The sequence below is a fragment of the Typopeltis vanoorti genome, chromosome 19 (assembly GCF_054136105.1).
Source record: "Typopeltis vanoorti isolate ZY-2024b chromosome 19, IOZ_Tvanoo_1.0, whole genome shotgun sequence".
In the NCBI taxonomy this organism is placed as follows: domain Eukaryota; kingdom Metazoa; phylum Arthropoda; class Arachnida; order Uropygi; family Thelyphonidae; genus Typopeltis; species Typopeltis vanoorti.
The window spans coordinates 15,156,723-15,165,934 of record NC_143567.1 but is presented as its reverse complement, the minus strand read 5'-3'; positions in this window follow the sequence as shown (position 1 = coordinate 15,165,934).

Below are 9,212 nucleotides of genomic sequence, written 5' to 3'. Positions count from 1 at the left end.
AGAATCAGTCCGAAATAATCAGCATTCCTATCGCAATCCAAGTCCTGATATTAGTAGCATTAGTTACACTACTGGAAGCACGCGACCAGAATATGAATACACGGGAGGATTTCAGCCATCTTTACAAGCTCCTAAGAAGTTCGCATCCGCAGACTACCAAGCATCTGCCACTACCCACAACAAACAGTATCCTAATCGGGCCAGAGGAGGAAGGAACTTAGAAAAACCTCTGGTTTCCCCACCCACCCTTTTAAACCCGGAAATTCAATACGAAGAAGGCTTCTTTCCTTTACCTTCCGTTACCACTACCGTCAGATCAATTGCTATCGATCGACCTTTGACCTGGGTACCCGCTGCTAATTTCACAAGAAGCAGGGCACGCAAACTGCAGGAGGAAGCGGCTGCCTTACGATCGAAAGAGAGGGAACCATTCCAGATACCTTCTCCAAGTGTAACAAATATTGTTACTTCCGCCAGTCGACCTTTTGCTTCTGTTTATGCTAAACAGGAAGGCAAGACCAGAAAAGTCATCAGTCTGCAGTGTGATGGTAGCCGAGATCTTGGATGGTGTGATCTTGGGAATCAATATCCAAGGTAAGAAGCATTTTATGACTTTGAAGAATTACGTGAATACTTCTTTTTTCATTCGTCTTCATTTGTCTTTATTTCGGTGTGAAGTATAACTTCATTATTAAGCAGTAAGAGTTAATCGAAGACAGCTTCTGTGATATTCATAAATAATTTTTCTCATTAATAATTAGAGCATTATTATTAATTGTATCGGGAGGAATTCGAAGACAAAATGAAGCAAATCTCTGTACGAAAACTTACCAATAAAAAAGACCGCTATGAATTAAACAAGCACAAAAGCATATCGGCCAATTCTCAAAGTAAAAACACAACAATTCTGTTTGCCTCTGCATAGCAGAGTTAAATATGGGCTAGTTAAGGATCCTAGAGTCGAAATATCACTCACCGAAAATACGATAATTTGTCACAAAGCAGAATTCTGGAACAGTCGTCAGAACAGTGAAATAACTCTGGCTTCATGCGGATCAGCCGTATTAAATTGAAATATTCAAATCCCTTTGCGAAGCAATCATCTCGTATGGCTTAAGTGTGTTTGGAATAGCAGCAAAATAGAAGATACTGAAGCTAGATAACTTGAAAGAAAGGCTTATGCGACTAACAAGTTACAAATAAGACAACTCTCCACAACCAGTATAAAGGGACCCAGCGTCACTAAAACTTTTGACTATCCCTTTCCTACAACACTACTTAGTAATGCTACGACATCATTACAAAGAAGAATACAGGGCAACATGCAAAAACTGCTCTAGGAATTTGGTCAACACACAAAACTTTAAATCTCGACTGCTACAATGCCTAGGGACAAGCAGTACGAAACCTTCTTATGAATACCTCCACTACAGAAATCTTTAAAAAATTCCTTGCGAACAATTGCAAATGAAAGGTTGTGATTGTGTGTTCTGTAACTGTAAGTTATGATCACATGAGCACATTTAATTTGTTACATATTCTTCCCATATATTAATTAATTATTATTAGGAACTGAATCCAAAGAGTAAAGAATTTTAGATCTAGTGGCCATGTTATTTTTAAAAAGGCTGTTAACTTGCTCTAGAACAGCGTTCCCCAAATGGTGGGTCACGACCAGGCACCGGATCACGAAAGCTAAATGCCGGGTCACATAAAAAAAAACTCTCGAAAATCTAGGTGTTTCGTTTTGGAGTTTTCTTTTTTTTTTTTTCACGAAACTCTCAAGTACAAGTAAATAGCGTTTAATCGGGACTAATGAATAAATAATTTAATTAATAGAGACGAAAAACGCGCTCCGTCCTCGTCCGCGTTGCCATTTCACAGTCTCTTTGTTTGCGGTAAAGTAGCTCAACTAATGGCGAGGCTGCACTGCAACCGCGCCACCGTTTGGCGGTCTGGCGTTTGTTTTACTCGCACGCCACGTACTCACTCTGCTTGTTCAATGTGAGTTAAGCATCGAGAGAGAGCGTATTTTTAATAGGTAAAATCAGTTTAATTTTACCTATTGGCCATAAACATTTTAGTAGGTCACGAAGAAGAAGTATTAAAATAACCGGCCACGGAAAAAAAAAAAAAAGTTTGGGAAACCTTGCCTTAGAAGATCTGCTAACTCTGGAACCAGCTGAGCTTAGAAAAACTTCCTATAGTCGACGACTAGAATAAAACTTACAGCTGTCTTTCTTTGGGTGGTCTAGTACTATGAAAGCATATGCTATTTCCATGGGCTACACAGGCGGCAGTAATTATATATTATTTGAAATTCGACAGCTTTCGTATAGATTTCACTTTATCACTTCATACAATAAGATTAATCTAAAATTAAAACTTTTTGTTATGCTTACAGATTTAGTTACTAATTGTGAATAAAGGCATTTTTGTTATGATTAATCTGATGATTATTATTATAATTATCCATATTTTAAAAATACAAAACTAACCTTTAGAAAAAATCTAGTACTTGTTAAAAATCTTGTTTTTCATAAGGAATATATATATTTCATCAAAGATTTTTAAAAAAAATTCCCGTAGCATTATACATCAAGTAATTAAGGCATGTCAAGAAGTCGTAAGTAGGATGCATGTAGAGATCCCGGAAAATTTCGAAGAATTAGATGGCAATCCCCACGCTTTTAAACATAACGATTCGCTTCATGCAAGGAAGAGAGGAAATACTGACGAATGGTCTTGGGAAGAATATCTTTATCGAAAGGGGTCGCTGTGTGACGTGGAAAGGCAATTTATCAAACCAAGCGCTGCTAGAGACACACGGGGAAAGTGGAATATAATTGTGCAGACACCCGAAGTGATCCAACGGTTACCCATAGAAATGTGCAGGTGAGGATCATTCAGCTAACCTATGGAAATTTAGTATTTAAACATTTTTTAAATTATTTATTTTAAAATATTTATTGTTATTATTATTATTTGCATTCTGAATCGATATTGTTTTCTCTTTTTAGAAAACCAAATTCGCCATGTTCCAAGATGGCTGACTGTGGACAAAAATCTCGCTGTGTCCAAAAGTACAGCTATTATCGCCTCCTAAGTCTGGATCCCAAGCAAATCCATACATGTCCCTCAATATTTTTGTACAAGTTTCCTTCGGTTTGTGTTTGTCAGCTAGAATCGTCTTGAAGATGTCTGCTCATTGCGTTTGTAAATTATAACTGTCGTAGCTATTTAAGAATTAAATTACGATAAGCTGTAGCATGATAATATAATGAATGTCTTATGCCTTTTTTCGTGCTGTAAGCATTCCTGAAAAAATATACAGTTTTGCATTTCCTAATCAACCGAAAGTAAAAGGTATACTGTCAGTGATTCATGTATGACAAAGCTTTAAATTGTATATTTAAAGTGACAATAACTATGATTACTGAAATGTAAACACAATTTTTTATGTCGAATAAAGGCCTTTAAGCTTACTTCGCAAGAAAGAAAAAGGGAAAATCTCAAATCGATCGCTTAAAAATTTCCATGATTTGTATCATGTTTCCGTAATTCCATCGGCTGTGGTGAGTAAGTGGAGCTGATTTTGCTTTGCAGTCAACAGGCTGTGATTTCAGATTACACCGCAGTATGAATGTGTATAGAAGTATATCAGGAAGAAATGATTTTATTTGCGATCACCACCTTGCTTCTGAAGGTAGGTCTGAAGTAGTCTGAAAAATTACCAGGTTTAGCCTATAGAGCAGAGTTTCTGTAATATCTATCTTAGATTTCTTGTGGTATAATAAATAATAATCAGTTAACACCTTTAATTCTTTATAGGGAGTAAACGAGGCTATTTTAGCCCTATATAGCTTTTGGAGACTGAGTGGGCAGTTCAATCTCCATCGGTAGCTAATCAGAGATAGCTGTCCAAGACTATCGCTAATTATAAGCGGGAACCGATGAAAAGAATGGCAAACAAGTGCTGCCATCTCTACTACCTAACCCTAACATCGTCATTCACATCTGGTATGCAACGTGTTTTTAGATTATTATTTTAACTTTTTGAAGGGGAAAAAAAAGAATGGAAGATTGTAAAGTAGAAATCCAGCTTCAGACTGATGATTTCGCATTTTAAATTAAAGCAAAATTCTGAGAAACTTCTGTATTTTGACGACCCATCTGTTGAACCTTGTTTCTGAACCATCAAAAACAAAGACCAAAGAACCCCACTGTTCAGCAGTTGCATTCCCTCTAAGAGACGGAGCTTAAAATTCGTGGTTATTTGAATGATTACAAAAATTCTCCCTTTGTAGAAAGCTCTTTCTTTCTTTCTTTCTTTTTTTTATATTTAATAACAGTCCTATCGTTAAGAATGAAGAATCCATTGTACATTGATGCCATGTGTAGATTAATGTCCAAAATGGAGAAAGACCTTATAGATATTATGTTGGGCGAGCTCATTATCAACAGAGGGCTCATTTCGTTAATTCATTCACTTATATACAGTAGCCATGATTGTTTAACTTAACCAGTTTACTTTCTTCGAATATGTATTTTTTTTTTTTGCATCTGTTCTGTCAAGAAGTATGCTTGTTATGAAAATCTTATAGCTGCTGATGTAATGTGTTACTAATTAAAGTTTTTTTATTTGTATTTGAGTAATATCTAATTATTGTCACTTCGACTTCTTTCATTATTAGTTATTAGAATAACAGTTATTCCTAAAGGACTTCATGATATACGTCCATGGATTGGCAGAAAGAACTTAGAAGATCGTGATCGATGTATACATCAAAAATCTTTTGGTTTCGTGGTGCCCTTTCAGTTATTCTTTAAACTTTTTATCAACCATCGAAGTGTTCGATACAACTTATATGATGCTTTTTTTTTTTTTTTTTTATTGTATCCGGTTTCATCTGGAAGAGACTTTACCAAGTTGGCCTGGCTATTTGGGCGAATTTATATTCACAATCATGATAAAGATGAGTTCCGCTGTCCGCGTGCGTAAATTGCTATTCCGTTCTCATCCAAAAGGCATTTATAAATGTCTTTCACACACATACAGGGGCTCGCCGGCCATATGTGCAATGTGTGCGAGGCACACAAGCCCCAGGATAGTAAAGGCGCCAAAGATTTAGTAAATTTGATATTTTAAATAAAGTGAATTTTGTCAGCAGAATACTGCAGTCTTCATCTATGAATCTCCAACTTGCTTTAGATGCATTAAATGATCTAAATCAAAATAGGTCTGATGAAACTTTCAAAGAAATTGTAGAAAGCTCAAAATTAACTGCAGCAAAATTTGACGCAGAATCTGTATTTTGTAGTTGTAGACCACCAAGGTAACGTAAAAAGATAACACAATTTGATTACGAACATGAAAATGAAAATATAGTAGATCCTGTAATTTCATTTAAAGTAATTTTTTTTTCTCTGCATAAAAGATCAAACATTACAATCTTTGCAGGAAAGATTTAGTTTATTAAAAGAACATATGAATTCATTTCAGTTTTTGCATTTGTTAAGTACTTCATAAAATAAAGAATATTTATTATTATGTTGTAAAAAGTTACGACAAAAATTGACACACGAGAATCATTCAGACATTGACGCAGACGATTTATGCAAAGAAATTTTACATTGTCAACCATTTATTTCTAATTTTAAAAACGATATATATCAGATAATTCAGTATATTTATTCAAACGACTTAATCACAGTTTATCCAAACTTTACAATTGCTCTTCGGATTCTTTTGTGATTACCAGTATCTGTAGCACCTGTGGAACGGTCCTTTTCTAAACTTAAAATTATTAAAAATTACTTGCGCTCCACAATGGTACAAGACAGACTTTCAAATCTTGCCATTATATCAATAGATTCAGATATTTTGGATCAACTTGATATACATGATATTATTCGAGAATTTTCATTAATGAAAACTAGTAAAGTTCAATTCACTAAGTGATTTTTCTTTCTGTTTAAATATTTATTTAACTATTTTTTTACCCAATAATGTTTAATATGTTCCTATTTTATATACTTGTAAGTTACTATTATTTATTTATTTACTTTTTTTTTTTCAAATTATTTTTGTCGTTTTTGTACCCTTCTTGTATGTTTACTGTTTTTCATACATTTTTTTTTGTAATTTCTGCTTTTTGTTCAGTAAACTTATAATTAATATATTTCGTATTTCATTTTTACTCACTGATACGTTTTTATAAAGTGATTTTTTATTGGGGGAAGGAGTATAGGGGCGCCAACTAAAGTTTTGCACCCAGGCGCCGGACACTACTGGCGCGCTCCTGCACGCACGCACGCACGCACACACACACACACACACACACACACACACACACACACACACACACACACACACACACACACACACACACACACACACACAAATTCTGCTGCATTTTGCGGACTAAAATCTCAAGTGGAAACTGGACAATAAGTGCATACCATTCATTGAATATTTGAATTTCCGTGGAAGTGGTTGTCTATGTGAGTGGACGCATGCTGAAGGGGAGAATAAGGTTAGCCCATTTCATATCGCCTATCGGCATAAGTGTTGTGATCTGCACTTCGACTCAAACATCCGGGTATATGAGGGACCACACCTGCCTATGAGAATCAGGTCACCTAATTGTTCACTCTATATTTAATACATGCTTTTTAAAACTTTTTTTTTATCTACCCCAGAGATCCATTACATTTTCACGGAATTATAAAGGTCTCCGAACAGTAGCACACTCAGGATTTAATCTTGGAGGAGGCCGAGCACTCAAGATCTAATTGGGGGGGGGGGGGAAGGTTCAGTAGACGATTTGAGAATGCACACTACATTGCATACGACCTATGACTGAGCATCTGCAGTGATTTCCAATACATGATACCCGTGATCTCCTCTGGCCCGACTCGGGCAAACGAAGTAGCGCTCCGTCCGCAAGAGCACTACTTCGTTCCCCTTACGTTCAAAGCAGCCGGGATTCCAGTGAGCTATAGGGTATTCCCACTTTATGTGACCGCTAATTCATAAGTATAGAAATAAAATATAAGGCACAACATAAATAAATAAAAAAAATGAATTTTAATTAGGAAAAGATTTTCGGAAATTTTTCTAGTGTTTTTTTTTCCCGTTTTCTTTTTTTTGGGGGGGGGGCAGGTCCCCTTGGCCCCCTCCCTGGGTGCTCCACTGTCTCCGAAAAGGAATTTATACGAACTAGCAGCAAGCTTGGTTTGATATAATGTATTTTATGTATTCCCTCGATGAGTCCCTTGGACTCCCTGGAGGTGTCATGTAATAATAATAATTTTTAACAAACTGGCATTCTTGAAACCTAACTGATCAAAGTTCGTGTAAGTGGTGCCATCTAACAACAGATTTTGGAATTGATTAAGTGAATGCTAAACTATTTTTAGGTTAGAAATACTTATTCAAGGAGAATAAAATTATCTGTATGTTTTAATCAAATATGAAATGTTTGTTTTGAAATCCAAAGAAATGTCGGGAAGGTATCGACAACATACATAACTCACGCACTCTTCGGAATGACTTGCCTTAGTATTTCGCTACTTTAAAAATTAAAACAAAAAATCTCAAGCGTTCTTATTGTCGTCTTTCCTATTAGTGCTTCAATTTTAACCCAACCCAGTTTAACCCAGTGTAAGGCTTAGAAATCCCGATAAAAATAATAATGATAAAACCCTCTAATCATATATACGCTCAAAGAACTATTAGAATAATTAAATAAAAGAAAAGGAAAGGGGACATTGGGATCATAACAAATGAAATGCTTAAATATTAATTGCATCATTTATACATAATTTGCCATTTATACATAACATGCTTTATCCAACAAGCAAATAGTATGCAGAAGAAAATGTAAATTTAAGGCGAATTTAGAGCTGCTCTTGGTAAATCAGACGTTAACACTATTCAGATACAACTATAATTGTGGAAGACACGCTATTTTGAGACATGAACAGACTGAGTGTAGCCTCGATTTCGAATGTCAAAAATTTGCAAAATTATTTTGTTTCATAAACTTAAAATTTTATTTAAAATAAGGGGATATTCAATCCCACATTGTTTTAAAACCGAATAAGAAACTCAAAGATTGGAATCAGAGAGTTTCATGCCGAATTAAACTATAAAGTATTATCGGCGATTACTAGCGTGAGCTAATGCAAGTAGTCCTAGTACGTAGTACAATCTCGGGCAACTCGCAGCAAAGGTGATCAAGTTCTGATCGCTATTCTTGGTATTTTCCATAATGTAAAAACACATTTCCTAGGAAATGTATGCTGTTATTACATTATGGTGGGAGGTCACTACCCAGACCAGTTTCAGCCTTTCTTGAGGCTTCATCAGTGAGTAGCTAGACCAAATTAATACCAAAGGGTATAGCGAAGAGAACTTATATTTAAGTATAAAGAGCTAATAAGCTTCAGAGAACTTATATACTCTGCTATACGAGTTGTCACAAAGGTGCACCCATTAAGTTACTTAAATATATATAAAGAGCCAATAAGCTTCATTTCGGCTGCATTTCATTTACCCACCTTTGCTGCGAGTTGCCTGTGTTTGTACTACTTGCATTAGCTCACGCTAGTAATCGCCGATACTTTTATAGTTTATTATACAATATTCGGCATGAAACTCTCTGATTCCACTCTTTGAGTTTCTTATTCGGTTTTAAAACAATGTGGGATTTAATATCCCCTTATTTTAAATAATGTTTATATCGCCGAAATGAAGCCTGTTGGCTCTTTATATTTAAGAACTTAAAAATTTATCTTTTTAAAACAATCTGAACGTAAATAATTTACATTTGTAAATAAATTTTAATTGGGGGAAATTTAAAACGCACTTATTTTATTTAGTCATTTTACTTAATTGCATTCCTTTTTTTTTTTTTTTTACTGCACTGAGTTTTGAAAGTTTTTTTAATATAATTTTAATGCTACACAAAATTTAGAACGGAAACCTTGTATTATCCAAGAATGGGCGAAAATTAGAACGACAAAAGGATTATCATATAATCAAAACTAAAAAGTAAATAAGTCACAACAATTCTTGTCACCATAAAATTAGACAAGAACCGAACCATATAATTACATTAAATATTATTGTTTCCTAATTATTGTAATTTATTTTTATAATATTTAATTCCTCAATAAAAGGAACAATTGGGAAAAAAGTCTATATA